This window comes from Hippocampus bargibanti, linkage group LG10, assembly GCF_051943395.1.
Source record: "Hippocampus bargibanti isolate YZ-2025 linkage group LG10, ASM5194339v1, whole genome shotgun sequence".
NCBI classification, from domain to species: Eukaryota; Metazoa; Chordata; class Actinopteri; order Syngnathiformes; family Syngnathidae; genus Hippocampus; species Hippocampus bargibanti.
This window is the reverse complement of record NC_142743.1, coordinates 7,235,758-7,257,101: the sequence shown is the minus strand read 5'-3', so window position 1 is coordinate 7,257,101 and position 21,344 is coordinate 7,235,758. Positions and strand designations below refer to the sequence as shown.

The 21,344-nt window shown below is 40.8% G+C and overlaps 1 protein-coding gene across 9 annotated transcripts in view; it reads right to left on the bottom strand.

Annotated features, from left to right (window-relative positions):
- LOC148892250 (endonuclease V-like) overlaps positions 1-21,344 on the bottom strand; it is a 148,581-nt gene that overhangs the window by 20,705 nt on the left and 106,532 nt on the right. For 2 of the 9 annotated variants that reach the window (XM_089007071.1, XM_089007070.1), the window contains one exon: positions 7,344-8,347. The exons of 2 other annotated variants lie outside the window; for them this stretch is intronic. The gene's annotated coding sequence lies outside the window, so the exon portion shown is untranslated. Of the gene's footprint in view, positions 1-7,343; positions 8,348-10,751; positions 10,771-18,135; positions 19,532-21,344 lie in introns of those variants that run through there. 5 more of the 9 variants (XR_016116323.1, XM_089007078.1, XM_089007080.1 and 2 more) reach the window with 5 other exon arrangements.

The following is a 21,344-nucleotide window of genomic DNA, read 5'->3' as shown; positions in this document are numbered from 1 at the left end:
CTCTCTCTCTCTCTCTCTCTCTCTCTCTCTTTCACACACACACACACACACGCACACACGCGCACACACACACACACACACACACACACACACACACACACACACACACACACACACACACACACACACACACACGAACACCCGCAACGCACACCCACGCACACACACACCAACACACTTATGCATGGCCACACCTGCCTTGCCCCCAGCTGAAAATCACACCGAAAATGTGTAATTAGGTCATCACTGCATATTTATAGTGATACAGAAACACATGGGCATTGGCAGATATATTTAATTCATAACTAGGGGTGTTCCATTCAGGGCGTTGTGAGTGCTATGGGCTATGTGAACTTCAGAAATGGAACCATATAATCAACTGCAATTAGACAAAAACATATTTGCTTTTTCAAGTTAATACAAACTCAAGTTCAATTAAGTTTGGAACGTATATAACAATATAATTATTTGACAACCAAGTTCAACCTATGTTTAAATGCATACACGACAAAGACAAGATATTTAAAGTTGAAACTGAAAAAGGTTTTGGGTGTGAGATGTGAGAAAAACAATGCAATCAAAAGCAATTATTTCGATGAGAAGGTTTCTTCAGCCGTCATCTGTACAAAAGTGACTTTTCACTTTTGTACAGATGACGGCTGAAGAAACCTTCTCATCGATGGACCACTCCTGTACGACTGAGAGCTTACACAAAAGCAATTATTCCAAATTAAAATTCCTGTTTTGTGATCGATCACCAAGTCACAGGTGAAGGAGACCTTTTTGAACATTCCCTTTGCCACATCCAATTTGTTTACAGCCTCGACATACTCAGCAAGTTGTCTGTATCAACCCATCCATCCATTCCTTTCTATTTTTCCATCTTTCTATCTTTTTATCTATCGTTTTATCTTTCTATCTTTCTATCCTTCTACTTACCTACCTATCTGCCGACTTACCTACTTACATAGTGTTCAATCAGCCTGCCATGCATGTCGTTCGAATGTGGGAGGAAATCAGAGAACCGAGAGAAAACCCACGCAGTGTTGGGGAAGGCATAGAAACTCCACATAGGAAAGCAAAAGGTCGAACGTTTCCCTGTGAGGTTGGACGCGCTAACCAGTTGCTGCCCATCATGGTAGAATAATGGGAATAATATATTCCTGCGTAAGAGGTAGGATAGGTCGAAATGTCTCATCTCATCTCATTTTCCGTACCGCTTATTCCTCATTAGGGTCGCGGGGGTTGCTGGAGCCTATCTCAGCTGTCTTCGGGCACGAGGCGGGGGACACCCTGAATTGGTTGCCAGCCAATCGCAGGGCACACAAAGACGTACAACAGTCACTCTCACACTCACACCTAGGGACAATTTGGAGTGGTCAATCTGCCTGCCATGCATGTTTTTGGAGTGTGGGAGGAAACCGGAGGACCCGGAGAAAACCCACGCGGGTCCGGGGAGAACATGCAAACTCCACACAGGGAGGCCGGACCGGGACGCGAACCGGCGACCTCTGCACTGTGAAGCCGGTGTGCTAACCACTCGGCTACCGGGCCGCCAGGTCGAAATGTGCACTCTGAAATCTTTTTGCATGGTTTTATTCCCGATACATATATCCCACGTCCCATCCCCAAACTCAGTCAGGACAGGTTCCAGCACACCCCGCAACCCTCATGAGGACAAGTGGTAATACTGGCTAAGACAGTATTAATATAGTTTTTTATATGCCTTCCCACGGGTCGTAAACCCTTCGTTTTCTTTCCAGAACAGAGGTACAGTGATACCTCAGTTTACGAACTTAATTGGTTCCCAGAAAGAGTGTTTAAGGTGAAAAGTGTGTCTTCCAAACATTAATTTCCATTAAACCATTAAAAATGAAAATAATCAGTTTCCCCATAAAACATAATTTTATACTAAATAAGTCCTAAAACTACACAAAATATACCTTATTTTATATATATATAATAAATGTGATATTGTATTGTAATTAAAGAAATAAACTGTACTCTATAATAAAGTCCTTTTATTTACCTTTTTGATGGTCATTGATGTAGTTGCCTCTTGATGATATCCGAGTGAAGTTGCTGTGCTTTCTCGGCGATAATATCCTCATTCACACGGTCCCCTGCTCGCTGCTTTTTGTTAATCCAAATCAACACAAGTTTTTCAACCTCTTCTATTGCCTGAGACCGTTGCTTAGACAACACAGAAACACCCTTAGCCACACATAACAATGGTCGACTTAGCATACTGGTACTGGGACACTAAGTCACACAAACAAACACCTTGTTCGTGTTTCTCGATGATCTCCTTCTTCTGCTCGACCGTAATTTTCTTTTGTGTCCTCTTCGACTGAACACGAGCCTGTGGTGGCGTCTTTTTCGTTCCCATAATAGCAAATGTATCCTTTATAACAAAGTATGCCACGTATGCACTAAGAGAAAGGGGGGGTGTGGAAAGTATTCCGGAAGCCACAGTGGCGCTGTTCGGCCATGTGGTTTGGTGTTATTCTGCCGAAAACTAGTCCTCCAGCCATCGTGGCGCTCCGTGTGTTTCCCGAAAACTAGTCCGTAGGCCAAGATTGTATTCTTGCGAATTTAATGTTCGTAAGGTGAAAAGTTCTAGCTAAAGCGTTTGTAAGCCGAGGTATCACTGTACTCTGATACAATATGGGCAGGTAAATGTGACACAATTTGATCGTCAAGTTGATTACTCTTCGCAAGCAGTCAGATGCTTTGTTTCCACAAGAAAGCTGACAGGAAACAAAGTCTATGGCCGTTTTTCCACATTGATTATGCTGCAGCACGAGTCGTCGTCAAAAACCTGCCATTTAGAAATTAATAAAACACTAATAAAACACTAATTAAAACACTTGAGAAAGAAATCCTGATGTAGGTTTCTGAATGAAAAGGTTATAAGGTATCTGATAATAGTAGTTATATTATTTTAATCTCCTGCCATCCAGTTCCATGATGTGAAACACAGAAGTAGAAGTCACAAGTTAATAAATGAAGAAGAAGACGACATTGCATGCATCTGATGAAGAGGTATGAAACAGGGCAGCAGGCAGCCAAGGTGACTGTGACATTTCCGTAGCCTGAGCGACAAGAGTTGAATTGATGCTCAGAATCTAGCGTAAACCAACAACCCACCCGCTGTGAAGCTGGCGGTTTCAAACCAGAGAAATGAATGACTGAGTGTCCCCATTGTTCATGGTTCGCCATATTTGTTTCATTTGATCATACTAGTCGGAAAATTATGTGGGCGAATACTACTGTATATGGGTAATATTACAACACTTAATAATAAGTTGCCATTACAGATGCATTTTTTCCTGCCCTGCACAGCAGGGTTGCACGAAAATGATGACGGCAGGGAAGGAAGTAGACAGGAAGCGAATCAAAGTTATAATTCAGCAACTCAGTGAAAGTAAAGCTCACAATGACACAACTGACAGGAGATGCAAACTGGGAGAGCAGGCAGAGCCCCGCCTTTAGCTATCGAGTGTGACCTTCATTTTGTTAATAGGACCCTCAACCAAGACATATGACAAAAGTGAAGTGAAAGACAGGAGGGCAAAGCACCTGCACACACACCTTTCGTGAAAATGATTGTCGCTCTCACGCTTACACTTTGATGAGAGATATCACTGCTTTGTGACAACCTACACGACACCCATCAGTCACAATGATTTTTACAGCCTGATCTCTCCTTTTCAGTTGGCGCTGCACACAGTGACATTAAAGTTTATTGATTGTTACTAGACTGCATCTCGACAGTAGAACAATGTTTTGCCATGGATTTACTTTAGTCTTCTCGACAACACCAAGTGAATAATGCTGCATTTGCCCTGTTTCTGGCAAACAGTCTCTTGATCAGCACTTCCTACCAAGAAAAAGCTTGAACTAATCACTCCCTTGTTGCATAATAAATTAAAATATCAATTTCTAGTAATTTTAGATTCATAATGCATCTCCATATGGGAAAACTAATATATCAATAGAATATTAGTGACTTACTTAGAGTGTGGTGTGTAGTGAGGCTGTGGCCTCGGAATCTCCTCTGATTCTGCGCCCTTACCCTTCTTCTCCGCTCTTCTCGACCTCATTGAAGCTTTCGATTCCTCCGCCACCGTCACCATTTCTTCACACCCTCGGTTTATAATCATACCTATTTTGACATATTCCACTACATGGCAATGAATAACATCAAATGCCACAGCACAGCATGCCACTCATACAGAGACCTTCAAGGCTCAATACTTAATTCTGTTTTCTTCATCCAATACATTTTCGTAGTTTCGGAGTTGAGCGCTGTTCACACTGACAAATAAGTCTTTCACATGACCCCATCTACATATATGGTACGTAACTCAATGACTCATGAAAGTATTCTGCTTTCTGGTCTTATCACTCAATCATGAAACTACAAAGAAACTAGGTGGTCTTATTATAAATCACAGTTTCTTGCCGAAAATATTCGCAGTGAAAGTGATTGGAACACTAGATTCGGATTGCTGGTTTCATGCATACCAGTTCAATGATAATGTGTCTCTGATTTCTTTACTTCATACTTTTTATTTTATGTACTTTTTAACTTTTTATTTTATGTACAGGATTTGGGCATCCATCGCCAATACGTTTTTACATGGACATATACATATAATACAATACAATATAATACATATTGATTTATATTGTGCTTTAACAACAGCTGAAACTGTAACAAAGCGCTTATAAAGTATGTCCACAATTTATTTGATGAAAACAGTTAAGATAATCATGTATATTCTGTTTTCAAACTGAATATGTTGCTCATGGTGTGGCATTAACGGTGGATTTGCAATGATGTTGGCATCATAGACAATAAAAGGCTGGCGCTTCTGGGAGAAGGGTTCTGCTGCTGTGCGTTTTGCACAGAGGAAACACAAGGAAGGAAGTCTCTAGACCAGGGTTGGGCAAACTTTTTGGCTCAAGTTGATTTCTAAAATTTGACAGTCGGGCAGGGTGAGCCCAAGATATGGTACATATAGAAAACTGGAAGATATTTGGAGGAAACCAAAGGTTTTCATCAGCTGGTCAATACCATCCATATGTCAAACACAGTGCTGGCAGCAGCATGCTGTGGTGGTTTTGAGGCCGTAGGAAACGTGAGTCAGAACTGAAGGAAACTGCTCCAGGGAACCACATGGCTCAACTTTTAGAAAGACAACGAAAATCTTGCCCAGTGTAATGGTATACAGTATAGTGATTTATCCATTCGTTCATTCTCTGTACCGCCTATAGGTAGCAGGGTTGCTGGGTGTGCCGAGCTCAATACTACTTGATTCTGGATGAGAAGCTTTGGACACACACAGTAAACATTGTCACAATAACGTTTTTTTTTCTTTCTGAATAAAAAAAAGTAAAAAAAAGTAAAATAAAGTTTTCCATTTTTGCACAAATTTTTGCACAAATTGTGGACACCGGCAACAAAGTACACACACCACCAAGTATGTTAACAACATCCACATTTGGTATTTTTTTTTCACAGTCCGCAACACTCTGGACTCAGCATGCTTGCCTATTTAGAGCTGCCATCATGGTCACAAAATATGCACTCTCTGTTGGACAGGGATGCCTGTACTTTTATCAGATCAGGTCACTGTCTGTTAAAGAACTAGGAGAGAGGTACCATTCTTGACCTTTGGGGTACTTTGAGAAGAGCATGTCACACATGTTTCAAAGAGAAATGCGGATTGTTTCTATGATGAAAAAAATGGATTAAATATCTCCTTAATTAAGACCCGAGAGTGAGGCGGACCGGGGGAACGGTGGTATTTCATGGCAGGGTGGTTCAAGAAACCTTTTTTCATGCTTTCCCCAAAAGATTCCTTTGTCTCAGTGTAAAAATGTCAAAAAACAGTTACATATTCACAGATTTCTAACAAATCGAGCAATTTAAAAATGCCTCTTAATGGTACAAGTTAATAATACATGAACATATAAGAAAATGAAATCTTATTCCTGTTGCTGCAGTAAAACATAATCACTCCAAGAATACATTGGGGAAAAAAAGCAATGTCAGAAGAACAGTGTTTGTTTTATTACCCAAAGCAATGTACTTTCATTTTCTATAATGTGTACTAGTCAGCAGTTTCCTAACCTTGAACAAGCTGAGGCAGTTTTTACATAAAAAAACAAATCTGACAGAAGACAAAAATACATAAATGTCAAAGTAAAAAAAAAAAAAAACACACACACGAAAAAAAAAAAATAAAAAAAAAAATCAGTGTGTGTTTTGCCTTTCCCGAAACGACAATAGATTCAGCCAATATTCTGAGGGTCCTGCAATCTCATCTCATCTCATTTTCCGTACCGCTTATTCCTCATGAGGGTCGCGGGGGTTGCTGGAGCCTATCTCAGCTGTCTGCGGACACGAGGCGGGGGACACCCCGAATTGGTTGCCAGCCAATCGCAGGGCACACAAAGACGTACAACAGTCACTCTCACACTCACACCTAGGGACAATTTGCTGTGGTCAATCTGCCTGCCATGCATGTTTTTGGAGTGTGGGAGGAAACCGGAGGACCCGGAGAAAACCCACGCAGGTCCGGGGAGAACATGCAAACTCCACACAGGGAGGCCGGACCGGGACGCGAACCGGCGACCTCTGCACTGTGAAGCCGGTGTGCTAACCACTCGAATACCGGGCCGCCCGGGTCCTGCAATTTGATTGAAAATGACAAAAACCCTGGGACTGGAGTGGACACATTTTTGCACATCTTCTGGCAGTGAATTAGTTAATAAATAAACATTTCAAGACAAATGTAGTTGTTCTGCCCCGAGTAATTGCGTTACAATGCAGTACAGTGCCACTTTATGGTGGGAATAGTTAAAACCACTCAAAAACGTTGTGGAGTAGCCATTTTGAAATCTAACTGGAGAGGTGTGATTACATCCATGTCAATCCTCTTTCTTTTGACTTGTTCAGAATCAGAATCCCTTTATTCGTCCCACAATGGGGAAAATTGCAGTCCACAGCAGCAATTGAAAAGGGATGGAGTTGGGGTGGGGTGAAAGGATAGAAAACAAGATATTCTAAGCATAACAAAATAAAAATGTCAACTGTATACTGTGCAAATGTAAATGTGCAAAACCGTTCCATAAGAGAAAACAAACTGTACATAGTGCAGAATCAAGAAATGCATTTTGATATATTGCAACAACCCATATTTACAAGTGTCCAGTTCTGTTTTTTTCCTTTTTTCCACATGTGATCATTGAGAATTGTGAAGCCTGACAGCAGTCGGTAGAAACGAGCGGCGGTACCTCTCCTTGCAGCGCGGGTGTAATAGTCTCTGGCTAAAGGAGCTACCCAGTGCTGTCAGGGTGGGCAGGAGGGGGTGGGAGGGGCTGTCCATCATAGCTTTTAGTTTAGCTAGCGTCCGTCTGTTGCCCACCTCCTCCAGAGAGTCCAGCGAGCAGCCCACGACAGAACTGGCCCGCTTGACAAGGCGCTCCAGTCTTTTTCTGTCCCGGGTGGTGATGCTGCCTGACCAGCAGACAATGCCATAGTGGATGGCTGATGTCACCACAGAGTCATAGAAAGTATTTAGGAGTGACCCCTGAACTCCAAAAGACCTTAGTTTCCTGAGTAGGAAGAGGCGACTCTGTCCCTTTTTGATTAGGGCATCCGTGTTTGTCAAGTTATGTTGGTTTTTTGAGTTCTCCCCCTAACTTGAAAAGGGGTTTTGGCTGTGTTGACCGGGGTTACACTGGGACTTCACTCTTTGACTCCAATGATGAGACAGATTTCTTTCTTTTTCCTTTTATTTTGGACTTAATCGTCTCTTTTCTCATTGAAAAGACAATTTCAGGTTGCAAGATTGCAAGCTGATTTCGAGCTGATTGCAAGGTGAAAAACCTTTGAAGAAGGTAAAACAAAAACAACAATTAGGTTTACATTTGAGGGATTAACAGGCTGGTTTTGACATTAAACCGCCAAATCAAATTATCAAATAAACAATCACAATAACAAATTCTCTCACCGTCAGTCACCCTGGTCTTTACACAGTTGAACTCCACTGTTTTGGTAAACTCCTAGAGAAGTACTTGAACCGAACGCTGAGCAGTGTAGAAAACTGACTGTTTTAAAGGAGCGGTTTGTTCTGGTGAGAGCCTTCCTAATTACTGAATAGATTTCAGCTGCTGGCACACCTGCCTTCATTTCAGCTCTCTCCTCTGGGGGAAAATGGTGCCACTCATCTTTGGACTACAGCTTCAGCCATCTTTGTAGTTTGCCAAGACAGTGTTTGTTGTCCAGTCCAGTTTATTGTTGAGAGTGACACCCAGGTACTTCAGGCACAATCTGTAAGTACATTTACACTATTGTACATTTTATTGTTTGTTGTGCAAGTTATTTAGAATCCTCCATCAATATTTCGTCAGTTAAGCATTTCACATGCTTTCCATATCATCGTTTAATGAGCTAGAGAATAGGCCTGTTTCATTAATGTCATTTTATATGTATAATTGGATGCTGTACAACATTCGTATTCTTTTTCTGTTTGTATGCAGTTTTACAAGAAAAAGTTCCATAAAATACTAAACGGTGTATTCTCACCTTCGTATTTTTATTGGAAGATTGTTAAGCTCGCTGTCTACTCACCAACTATTGGTCAGGACAGAAGAGTAAAAAGATTACCTATACGTCGAAAGCATAGCTGTGGATTGGATACACATTACATCTCCTTCAAAATCAAAATGTCAGAGCCCAAGGAAATGTCTAACCTGGAGGTCAGGTCAGTGTGTGAATCATCAAGTGCTAGCCAGTCATCTTCCAAGCGCTCTTCCAAGTCAAATTCAAGCTAGGTTGCTGCAACAGCACGGGCAAAGGCGGAGGCCGCTCGGAAAAGAGCTGAATATGCTAAACTTAAAATTGACATGGAAGTTGAACGAACCCGCATTGATGCAACATTGAATGCTCTTAAGGAAGAGAGTGAAGCTGAAGCTGCACTGGCTGCAGCAAAGGTGCTTGAAGCAGCAGCAGAAATTGAAAGTGGTTGCGCTGACTTGGCTATCGGACCTCTATTGCCGGCTGTATCAAAACGATGTGTTGATGACGACATTGATGCACGCTTCAGCCCTCAAAATGACGATAAAGGTGATCACAAAGGGAAATCAGTATACCCTCCAAGGCGCCATTATGAGGAGTTATTTATAATCCTACATCAATATTTCATCAGTGAAGCATTTCACATGCTTTCCATAGAATCGTTGAATGAGCTAGAGAATAGGCCTGTTTCATTAATGCAATTTTATATGTATAATTGGATGCTGTACAACATTCATATTCTTTTTCTGTTTGTATGCAGTTTTACAAGAAAGACTTCCATAAAATACTAAACGGTGGATTCTCATCTTCGTGTTTTTATTGGAAGACTGTTAAGCTCGCCTTCTACACACCAACTATTGGTCAGGACAGAAGAGTAGTGAAATTTAATATTTTTCTGTGACACGCCTGATAAGGCCCGTATCTCGTGGGTTTGCAAACGACGCAAATGTTGGGCTTTAATTAAGCTTCGTTCAAGTTGCAAAGATGTTTACCAGCCATTCTGAAACAATTTTAACAATCATAAACAGTTTAATGGTCACAAAGATATTTTTAACATGTTCATATCTGATGTATATGTTATCAGGCAAACCATTTTTACCCCTTAACGTTTTGCCTTTTGGGTCTCATTGATGTGGGGGCAGTATGTGGGTCCCCGAGCACCCCTTCTGATCAATACTGCCCATTTCTATTTTTGGGTCTCATCCCTGTGGAGTATGCTCACTCACCACCTTGTCCTTGGTTTCCGCTCACGTTGACAGGCCCATGTGGCAGTGTGCTGCCAGCTGCCAAGTCTGACTCACTTGGTGACGACACACCTCGCACAATATCCTCTTTTCCAATTTATGTTAGAACTCGCAGTTATCCATCCATCCATCCATTATTTGAGCCGCTTTATCTTCATGAGGGTCACATCTTTGCTGGAGCCTATCCTAGCCGTTATCAGGCAGTATGCGGGGGACACCCAGAAGTGGTGACCAGCCAATCACATGGCACACAAAGACATACAGTACAGGGCTTCTTGCTCACACTGCGAACGACGCAAATGTTGTGTGTTTCTGCTAGTACTCACACCTATGGAAAATTTAGATTGCTCCATTAACCTCCTGTGCATTTTTGGAGAAATAAAAATAAGCAGAGGGAGAACATTCAACCCCCCCGTGGGAAGCCCTGGAGTTCGAATTCAAATTTATGAACTCTGTGCGTGCTCACCAGTCGACCACTGTTCTGTGCTGCCGATTGCATGCATTCAAGAAGAAAAAAAAGCGAAAGAAAAGAAAATATTTTCACTGAATTTTCCCACCACACATGGATATTTATAGAGCAACAGAATATCAGGGACATTTATTATTTATTGAAAAGCCACTCGCTATAAAAAAAAAAATCAGACTGACCCCAAAATGTAATGAGAACAGTATATAAAAAGAGTCAACCTGACCCATATCGACTTTAAATGTAGGCTGAGTGCATAAAAACGTATACAATCTTAGCACATCTTCCCAGAACACCTGCACTTTTAAACACACACACACACACACCACACACACACACACACACACACACACACACACACACACACACACACACACACACACACACACACACACACACAGACACAATGTCCACATTTGGCAGGACAACAAAGTGGCCCATCTTCATTTTGCTGCATCGCTCACTTTCTGAAAAAATAGTGAGACAGACAGAGAGAATGAGCTAGATGGAGAAAGAATTCCCGATATATCCCTATATATATATATATATATATATATATATATATATATATATATATATATATATATATATATATATATATACAGTAAAGTCTCGTTATATCGATATTCAAGGGAGTCCGAAAAAATAGCGATATAACCGGGACTATCGATATATCCGACCCTGTTTGCATTTAATTTTCTCCGTGTGTGCATAGAAATAGTATCGATATAACCGGGACTATCGATATATTCGATATCGATATAACGAGACTTTACTGTATATATATATATATATATATATATATATATATATATATATATATATATATATATATATATATATATATATATATATATATATATATATATCAGTGGTGGGCCGTCAGGGCCAGCAAGGCCTTCTCTGCTGGCCTAACATAATCAGACATCATTATCATAATTATAATAAAAGTCAATTTCATTAATGAAAGTATTTTTTTCTAAATATATATATAATTATTCTACATACTGTTTTCTTGATGTTATATTATATCCATTTGGTTATGCTCCTTTCAGTGTTGTAGTTTTAGGTCAGAGTTTTTAATCAATTTTTGTGAACGTCTTGTTTTTCTTATATTAAACTGACATTTTGTAATTTAGCGTAAAATCTTGTTAAAGATGGCATATTCTTGGTGGACTTCATAAAACTTTGTGGACAAATGATTTTAAATTTCCTTTTATTTTTAAGTGTTTGCAGTATCACGTATAATGACAAGTTCTAATTGCTGATGCAGATTTATTGATGTGTAATTGCTCCGGAAAATAGCCTGTGTTGTAGACGATTAAGGTGATGCCACGCCCAGTACTGCGTGCATGTGCTTTTGTAAATGATATCTCCAGCTGTTGTGTCATAAATTATGGTATTACGAGGGATATTTGTTCAAGTCGGACTAAGCAGGACTTCACTGAAGGCCAAGGTGTGAAATGCACGGACCTATCAGTGACGGTCCGTATATATACAGTGAGACCTCAACTTACGAACTTAATTCGTTCGCAGACAGAGTGTGTAAGCCAAAAAGTGTATCACAAAAAAATTCCCATAGGAAAACTAAATATATATATATATATATATATATCAGTGACGTGCAGTCAGGGGAGGCAGGTGTCACCTGTCTTCATGGAAATATCAAATGGCAAAATAAATTAAACATATTTATTTCGTGATTTGTACTTTAACGTTCTTTTCCATTTAACTTCGCTGAATCGCTGAATTTTCACATTTACCGTTCAAATACTAGATAAGTAGAGACGAGCGGTGAGGCAGCAGCCGTCTGAGCCACACCATGGATTGCGCAATGACTATGCAAACTGTGCTGGACTGCTCTGCAGTGAGACTGCATTGCTGTCCCTCTGCACATCACTATTAAAGTGTTCAAAAGCTTTTAGTATATGAAGTAAATTTCTAGTTTAGCTGGTGTATATAATGTACAGTCACTGTACATTATAAACACTGTAGTACAATTCTCAAGATACAAAAAGGAGAGGAGTAGCAGTACCTTACATTGCAGGAGTTTCTGAAAAATTACAAAGAGTGCTTTGGCAACACAAAATTCCTACTTATTTCAAACCGATAAACACGTTAAGGAAAAAATTAGTGCATCCAAAAGATAGGCTACCAAATGAAAAACAAAGTAATGTAGTTTATTCAATACATTCTAAGAATGAAAATTGTAAAGAGCAGTACATTGGGGAGACTCAACAAATTCTCAAAAAAAAGACTTTATCAACATCGCAGGGATAATACAAGTGGGCCTCAATCGGCAGTACATTTGCACATAAAAGCTAGCAACCACTCATTTGACGACAATGAGGTTAAAACCTTAGCGAAAGAACATAGATGGTTTGAAAGGGGGGTAAAAGAAGTGATTCTTATAAAACAACAAAATCCTTCATTAAACCGGTCTGGTGGGATGAGGTTCAATTTGGATCGTTCATACAATAGCCTGCTTAGGCAAAACAGGTTAGGCAACATTCGTAATGCTGATGAGGTGATACCGGTGGGAGTGGGGCAAATAGGCCAGTCGTTAGTCAGGAATGTAGGAACAATCAGTGGGGCCACAGGGAGTGGTCCTCTGCTCCCCCCAACCTGAGAGTAGGGACCTATCATAGCTGTGTCCGGCGCCGCCTTGCCTGGACATTATGGATATATAAATAGGGCCGATACGCCCAGTCAGACTTTAGTTCGCTGACGAAGCCTCTTGGATAGGAGGCGAAACGTCCGAAACCTTCAAATTTGTACAGATGACGGCTGAAGAAACCTTCTCATCGATGGACCACTCCTGTACGACTGAGAGCTTACACAGACGCACTGTAGTACAGTGTTTATTTTTTTAATTTTTATCAAAACTGTGTGCATAGGTGAGGCACAGAGTTCTCCTGCCTCATGACAGGGGGCGCTGGTGATTAGAGATTCTTCCTGCGACTCCTCGGCTGCAGAATAATTGAATTAGTGACAGCAAGCTCCAATAAACAGTTAGCAAGTTAAGTGCAACCATCCAGTCATTTGGTGTTGCTTGGCCTTTTTTTCAGAATGGAGGATTACATATCTAAATTGAAAGCATTTTCTAAACTGGACTTTCAATCGAAGCAGTGTCACATCACTCGAGGTTAAAAGGCAGGACTCGAGTCACGGGGGGGAAGGTGAGAAGGTTGGATCCGAAATACACGGCGAGACAGGTGTTTAGGAGCAAGAGTCTTTACTGAGACATGCATGTAAAAAATAACAAACAGGGGATGGCATGTGAAGACAACAAATAATGGCAGACCTGACGGCAAGGTAATGGCGAGGGTAACTTACAGAATACTCCGACGGAGACGGTAGTGTGCGATCGGCATATATAGTCAGAAGGCACAATCAGTAAATGACAAACAGCTGTGGAAACCCAGGTGAGTGATGATGGGAGGGGCCGTCTCCAGGGAGCAGCGGAGGAATGACAGGAGGGGCGGGGCGCGCCCAGGACAGCGACGAGATGTGACAAGCAGGAGATAATAATTAAAGGACAACCGACATCTCCCGACAAGTTGTGTCCATAATTTGTAAAATGGCTTCAAATGACTTCTACTGAGCGTATTTTACAAAGATTCCACCGCATATAGCTATATTTTACGTTTTAAGACTCGCGCTGTATATTCCGGAAATCTTGTTTTTGAGTTGGTGACGAGTCCTCACCCTACGTCACTGAAGGAACGCCCCTGACCGAAAAAAGGACACATTATAGCAGTCCTTCCATCACGTTAATGCATTTTGCTGTACTTGTTTGGTCTGAAAACATCGTGTTGCACCAAAAAGAGGCAGAAGAGGGCGACAAAGCTCCATGTAAGGAATTTATCAGCCTGTGGAAACGGGCTGATTAATTCCTCACACGGAGCTTGGTCGCCATTTTCTGCCTCTTTTTTGGTGATACATTTCCCCCCAATGTTGCCTCAAAATGGCACGGAATAAATTCTTTAATCGATTGCAAACATGTATGCTTTCCTCTTCAGAACTACAGTAAAGTCTCGTTATATCGATATTCAAGGGAGCCCGAAAAAATATCGATATACAGTAAAGTCTCGTTATATCGATATTCAAGGGAGTCCGAAAAAATATCGATATAACCGGGACTATCGATATATCCGACCCTGTTTGCATGTAAGTTTCTCCGTGCGTGCATAGAAATAGTATCGATATAACCGGGACTATCGATATATCCGATATCGATATAACGAGACTTTACTGTATTTGAATCATATTCATAACTGGATGTGTAACAAGAAAGCATATTGTCCGAATCTGAAACCATTGTTTTGATTCTTGAGCAATGCAAGACGTCTTGGCTTGACGTCACGAACTGGGGGCGGGACTTTCTGAAAATGCCCAATTCGCAGCTCATTTTTTTGCAGATTTTGGACACTTTAAGTCATTTTTATTGGTGTTTTGCCTTTGAATAAAAATATCATACTGCGTGTTTTGTGTATTTTAGATGCTATACAACGTTTTTCTGATGTCAGTTAAGAAACAAAAAAGTGACGTCGGTCGTCCTTTAAAGGAAGACCAATTGTATAGCTCACAAACGGTGAGGGATGAATGTAAATCTCCTCTTTCATGTGGAACTGCTTTGTGTAACAAAGAGGGTACAGAAAGTGCTTCAGAATGAATGACTCTCTGTGTCTTTGTGTTGTCATGTTATTTGTTATTTAGTTTTTTTTTGTTCTTTTGACCTCAAGACGGCGCCGCGAGAGTGGCTGCCTTTATTTTATATATATATATATATATATATATATATATATATATATATATATATATATATATATATATATATATATATATATATTTTTTTCGAACACCGAAACCATCTCTTTGCTCCTGTCACTTGCGAGTTGACAGCGGGGGGGCGGGGCTGCCTCTCCCGGCCGTTCTCCACCTGCTGTCAATTCTCTAATCGCGGACACGGGGCATTTATACGGTTCGCGATCACCTCGCCAATGCCGGATGATTGACTCAACTCGCCACCGTACCTGGACTCTTCCTTCGATGCGCGAGTGTATCCGATCCGAGGTATTTTCCCTGCTTCCCGTAAATTTATGTCATCTTCCGGGATTGCGTAATTTTGCACCCTTGTGTGCCATTTGCTTTTTGGCTTAATAAGCGAGTCGGATCACCCCCTGCCTTCTTACTCGCTGTGTTTTCTTTTATTTGTGAATAAACATCCTGCTTGTGTAGTATACATCTCTGCCGCCTGCTTTGGGATGCCAAACATTCCATTACGTTCCGACGAGTCAGCTGCCGTCACTCTCGCTCAGAACGTGACAGCTACGGATGACTCGGCTACAGGATGTTCTCTTCTCTTAAAATATCTATCCAATGACACTTGCTCTCACTCCCACAGACACATCACTAGATTTCACTGCTTCCTTATTCTTTAATATCGTACTGATCGTAGATTTCGCCATGCTGTATTCCCTAGCCAGATCAGACACTCGCACACCTCCTTCATATTTTGCGATTGTTTCTTTCTTAAATACAATAGTTGTACGCACTACTTTTCTTTTGTCACTTTTAGCAGCACTTACTTTCTTTGGAGGCATGATTAGGGCTAAAACTCTTCGTACACCTATATAAATGCTAGAGCAAAACGCAGCACGTCCGCAAGCGACAACAGTTGGTCACGGAAAGAGCGATACACCCGTACGGCGCTCAGCACCCGACCCTCGCGTACGCACTCACGCGTCGTATTGGTGTTCGAACTACAAAGCAAGAATATCTCGAATATTTTGTTCGAACTCCGATTTGTTCGAACTGTGAGGCGTTCGAGAACCGAGGTACCACTGTGTGTGTATATATATATATATATATATATATATATATATATATATATATATATATATATATATATATATATATATATATATATATATATATATATATATATATATATATATAGGAAGGAAGGCCAGGAAGCTTGAGGGTTCTGCACAGTATCCGTGCTGTTCCCAGCACTGCGCTTTTCTGGACCGAGATATTCAATGTTGTTCCTGGGATCTGTTGCAACCACTCGTCGAGTTTGGGGGTCACTACCCCCCGAGTGCTCCGACCACCACAGGCACGACTGTCACCTTTACCTTCCAGGCTCTCTCCAGCTCCTCTCTGAGCCCTTGGTATTTCTCGATTTTCTCATGTTCCTTCTTTCTGATGTTTCCATCACTCGGGACTGCTACATCCACGACAACGGCTTTAGGACGGCGGAAAAAAATCATTGGCACCGCCCTACCCACTCTCGAGGACTTGCACACTGCAAGAATCCAAACTAGGGCGCGGAAAATCCTTCTGGACCCTCCGCACCCTGCCCACCACCTTTTCCAGCTACTCCCCTCAGGCAGGCGCTAGCGATCCATGCGCACCAAATCCAGCAGACATTTAAACAGCTTCTTCCCCCAAGCCATTAACTCTTTGACCTCTTTCAACGGTAGCCAAAATGGAACTGTATAGTGCCACTTAGCAGTCTTTTTGACGACGATACTAGTGCAGCGTGTTCTACCGGAAACAAATTCCTTGTGTGTTCTACATACTTGGCAATAAAGATGATTATGATTCTGATTCTGATTCTGATTGAACATATTCGATCCAAGATGAGCTTCATAACCATGTCTCTTTGCCATTTTCAGGGTTGTTCTACATAAAGCACATACCTGTTCGTTCATACACAAACCACGCCCACACACCCCCCCCCCCCTCATTTTCTCTACACGTCCTCCTCATGGTGGTCTCTAACACGTCCGCACTATAGGGCGCACCGCACATTTTGATAAAAATCTGAGACGTTTATATGCGCCTTATGGTCGTGAAAATACGGTATATATATATATATATATATATATATATATATATATATATATATATATATATATATATATATATATATATATATATATATATATATATATATATATATATATATAGGGCCAGAGCTACCAGCAAAATTTTAGTTCACTGACAAAGCCTCTTGGATGAGAAGCGAAACATCCGACACCTTCAAAGACGCACAGATGACGGCTGAAGAAACCTTTTTATCGACCTGATTCAGGTGTTCAGCTCATCAACCAACTCTGTAGCAGCATTGGAACAATCCAGATTATTTGAATCAAATGTTACTCCTGAGAGAGCTGGAAAACAGGCAGGATGGCGGTAATTGAGGATCGAGGTTGGAGATCTCTGATCTATACAGTACACTCGAAAAAGTTTGGGAAAATATGTAATGTCACGATGAGCAGGAATACACGCCCTCCGCAAGCAATAACAATCACAAGCAGAGGTTCACAGCGCAAAGTTTCAGTGTGAAGTCGGCGGCCCGAGAGCAAATGGGATGACTATCATCATCACCTGTCAAATGACTACCAAAAGGTTACAAATTGCGAGTTGTATTATCTGGAGTGCACACCCGAGGCAAATGGTGGGGATGAAGTCGGCAGTGTCTGCCAGCATGTCAGGGAGCTCTTGTGGACTAGAATTCATTTTTATGTTGTTGATGTTAATTATGCAATGGCTATGTGTTAACTGAAAAAAATAAAAAATGGTTACATTTCCTGCATCATCAAAGAGTAAAACTCATACAAGCCAAATGTGAATCGGGTTCCATTCGATATTAGCCCCCATCCTACAAATGCAAAAAAAATTCCAAGTAGATGAGAAGGTTTCTTCAGCCGTCATCTGTACTTTTTTTTGAAGGTGTCGGACGTTTCGCCTCCTATCCAAGAGGCTTTGTCAGCGAACTGACGTATTCCAAGTAGATGTTGTTTGACCATATCAGCTGCTTGTCACGTTAGCTTGATAATGAAAGTAAAATTCTGAACTCAAGCATTCCATTTGTTATTCCTCATTTTGACAGTAACTTCTTTAATTTATTTTATTTCATGCTGCGAAAAGAGGAGAAACCTTCATCTCTCCATTGAATTTTCCTCATTATGTAGAGTGGCCAGACAAAACACACTTTTTACTCAAAGGCACAGACGTTTTGCCCAAAGGCATCTGAAAAACCGTGAAAAAGAAAATTATGTGATCTGATGAGAAGAAGATTGAGCTGTTTGGAGTAAACCATATTTGTAGGAAAGCAGAGACTTTCATCAGCAGGTCAATACCATCCGTATGTCAGACACAGTGCTTGCAGCAGCATGCTGTGGTGGTTTTGAAGCCGTAGGAATTCAAATATGAGTCAGAACTGAAGGAAATTGCTCGAGGGAACCACATGGTTAAACTTTTAGCAGGACAACAAAAATCTTGGCCAGTATAATGGTAAACAGTCGATTGATTTATCCATTCAATCATTCTCTGTACCGCCTATAGATAGCAGAGTTGCTGGGTGTGCCGCAGCCAATACCACTTGATTTTGGATGACAAGCTTTGGACACACACAGTAAGCATTGTAAAAATTATGTTTATTTTTTTCTTTCTGAATAAAAAAATTAAATAAACTTTGGAATGTTTGCACTTCACAAATTGTGGACGCCGGCAAACAAAGTGAATGTTGGGACCTTACAAAGAAAACAATCTCAGAATCACTCCGATGATTGGACCACCCGCCCACTACCGGGTGGTGTATCATTTGTGCGACTCAGCACAGCCTGTGTGTGTAGCGGTGAAAATAAACCAGGAATTCATCTTGTTCTCCTTTCAATGCCGAATATGATCCCATCCTAGTGTGCATATTCCAAAAATATGCACTACTTAAAGGACAACCGACACCATTTTTTTTTGTTTCCTAACTGACATCAGAAAAACGTTTTATAGCATCTAAAATACCCAAAACACGCAGGCTGATATTTTTAGACAAATGCAAAACACCAATAAAAATGGGGATTTTCAGAATGTCCCGCACCCAGTTCGTGACATCACGCCAAGACGTCGTTCCTTGCTCGAGAATCAAAACAATGGCTTCAGATTCAGAGAAAATGCTTTCTTTTTACTCATCCAGTTATGAATATGATTCAAATAGTTCTGAAGAGGAAAGCATAAATGTTTGCAATTGATTAAAGGAGTCCACCCATATCAATTCGAGCCGTCAATGACAGCAATGTAGCGTCCCAGAAAATGCAGAAGAAGAAGGATTGCAATACAGTATTTTCTCATCCTGTGTCATCTTGTCAGCTTTGACATTCACTGCCTGGGCCGCTGGGGTATGGTTGTTGATTGGATGCCCTGTCTGGCTTTTTGTCTCTAAAAAACAAAAACACAGTACAGTGTTTCTGAAGTAGTTTGTTGTAGAACGTTGTTACTATATTTTCTGTCACTGTAAGGCAAATTTAAAGGACAACCGACACCATTTTTTTTTCCTAACTGACATTAATGAGAAGGTTTCTTCAGCCGTCATCTGTACAAAAGTTTTTTGTACAGATGACGGCTGAAGAAACCTTCTCATCGATGGACCACTCCTGTACGACTGAGAGCTTACACAGATGCCTAACTGACATTAGAAAACGTTTTATAGCATCTAAAATACCCAAAACACGCACGCTGGTATTTTTAGTCAAATGAAGAACACCAATAAAAATTATTTAAAATGTCCAAAAACGACTTCAAAATGAAACCAGAAATAGCCAGTTTCAGAAGGTCCTGCCCCTTGTTCAACAGTAGCCAAAATGGAACTGTATAGTGCCACTTAGCAGTTTTTTTTTGACGACGATACTAGTGCAGCGTGTTCTACCGGAAACAAATTCCTTGTGTGTTCTACATACTTGGCAATAAAGATGATTCTGATTCTGATTCTGTTCGTGATGTCACGCCAAGACGTCTTGCCTTGCTCGATAATCAAAACACTGGCTTCAGATTAGGAGAAGATGCTTTCTTGTTACTCATCCAGTTATGAATATGATTCAAATAGTTCTGAAGAGGAAAGCATAAATGTTTGCACTCGATTAAAGAAGTCATTCCGTGTTATTTTGAGGCATCTGGACTGATATGTAGCGTTCCAGAAAATACACAAGATGGCCCCCAAACTCCGTTGGAAATGGGCTGATTTGTCTGCTGGGAATTTGTGTCAGCGAATATCAAATAGTTGTCTTGGTGCAACACACAACGAATCACCATCGCGTTATTTATGTTTTTTCCTTCTAATTTCGCCATCAACACGGATCAACACGAAGTTTTCAGACCAAACAAAGTACCGCAAAATGCATTGTGTGTCGCTTTCTCGGTCAGGGGCGTTCCAAATGTGACGTCACGTGGGGATCGTCATCAACTCGAAAACAAGACTTCCTGAATCTTCAACACGAGTCTTAAAACGTAAAATGTAGCTATATGCGGTGGAATCTTTGTAAAATACGCTCAGTAGAAGTCATTTGAAGTGATTTTACAAATTATGGACACAACTTGTCCGGAGGCGTCCGTTTTCCTTTAAGCAAGAGAACATTCTCTGACATATTTTGACCAGTCATGAGTTCCGAATTTCTTTAATTTGATGACGATCAGAAGATAAGTGCTGTTTGATGAAACTTGCATTTAAAATGATTGATAAAATGATTCAATGGCCCATGGTTCATTTGGAATTAAATGTAGGGCATGAGGATACATGGAGTGTACGGCGACAGAGGCCACAGGAATTAATAAAAAAGGGGGGAATATTTACAAACACCCAATTACTAATGGTGGGAATAAAAAAAATAAACCTCATGTAGATTTAGAGCTGATTTTCGCTATAGTCCACTTGGTTCATTAGTCAGACACATAAGATGTCCTGTAACCCCCCAAAAAAGTTTTGTTTTTCACTTCTTTGAGGAATGAAGGAAGTTAATTGACCTGCAGCAAATTATTAATAGTGACCTGCAAATGAGAATAAAATCTGAGTAAACAAGCTGTTACACTTTCACTTTATTGCAACCATCTATCAAGTTGCTTGTGTATTAAAAATAGGTTGAACACGATTTATTCATTTTCATGATAGGCAAGAAAAATGACCTGAAATGAAACAATCTGTTTATTTGCCGTGATTTGCACTTCATCAGACTCGCCTGTACACGCTGCACATGTCATT